Source organism: Miscanthus floridulus, chromosome 8 (genome assembly GCF_019320115.1).
Source record: "Miscanthus floridulus cultivar M001 chromosome 8, ASM1932011v1, whole genome shotgun sequence".
Classification (NCBI taxonomy): Eukaryota; Viridiplantae; Streptophyta; class Magnoliopsida; order Poales; family Poaceae; genus Miscanthus; species Miscanthus floridulus.
This window is the reverse complement of record NC_089587.1, coordinates 64,355,447-64,356,453: the sequence shown is the minus strand read 5'-3', so window position 1 is coordinate 64,356,453 and position 1,007 is coordinate 64,355,447.

Genomic DNA, 1,007 nt, shown 5'->3' with positions numbered 1-1,007 from the left:
TAAGACAGAACACTTTGATTTTTATTCTACAGGAACAAGACTTTATAAAACAAATTTTGCACAAAAGTAATTAGCGCTAGCACATCAGAACGTTTCAGGTTAATTAACTTTTAGAAAAAAATTTGTTTTCTTATAGCCGTGAAGATTAAACTGTGATGATGTCATTTCTGCTTTGATGCTTCCAGTGGCATAAACTAAGACTAACACCTTGTGTATTTTCTCATATTAAACTTCACTAAAAATTTGAACTTTTAAAATTTTACAACAAATTAAAACTCGGTTAGTTTATTTTTCTGTAAAACCGTTTTGAAAATCTTTTTCCAAAAACCTTGTATTAAAATTCACCATATGCATTATGAGTGTTTGAGTGCTTGAGTGTTTTCTAGAATTAATTTGTGGCACCAAAACTATTTGCTTTGAATTCCCAAATCCATTTCCTTCCTTGAATTCAAATCAAGCCAAGATAACAAAGACATGACACTACACACCCAAGATATATGAAATAATCATAAACAATAAATTGCCTAGTTGTTACAACTCTAACAAAGACATGACACTACACAGTTTCTTATCCTTATATATTTAGTTCCACTTGAGGATGAATCTTATATTTATATAAGGGCACAGGGCCGTTGATCACTGACGAAATGGGATGGACGTACAAAGTCATGAACGCTTGTCTTGTCTACAAAATCATAGATGCTTGTCTTGTCTTGAGTACTTCCTCAGCCCATAATAAATATGTATCTGAAAATTTGGGATAGATTAAAGGAGATGTTAGCAAAAGACGCATGTACCCTTATCTCCTTTTCTTTTCCGAAGTATATCTCTTGAATTTGGCGGCTATCATTTACACGCACTCATGATTAGCTTCCGCATTAGGAAACTATTCCATGTTTGTGTAGAATGTTATTTATTTTGGGATAAATTTTGAACCTTAAAATCTGTATCGATAATGATACAATTAGGGTGTCCGTCCATCCAAACGGCTCGCTCCGCCCGTGCCA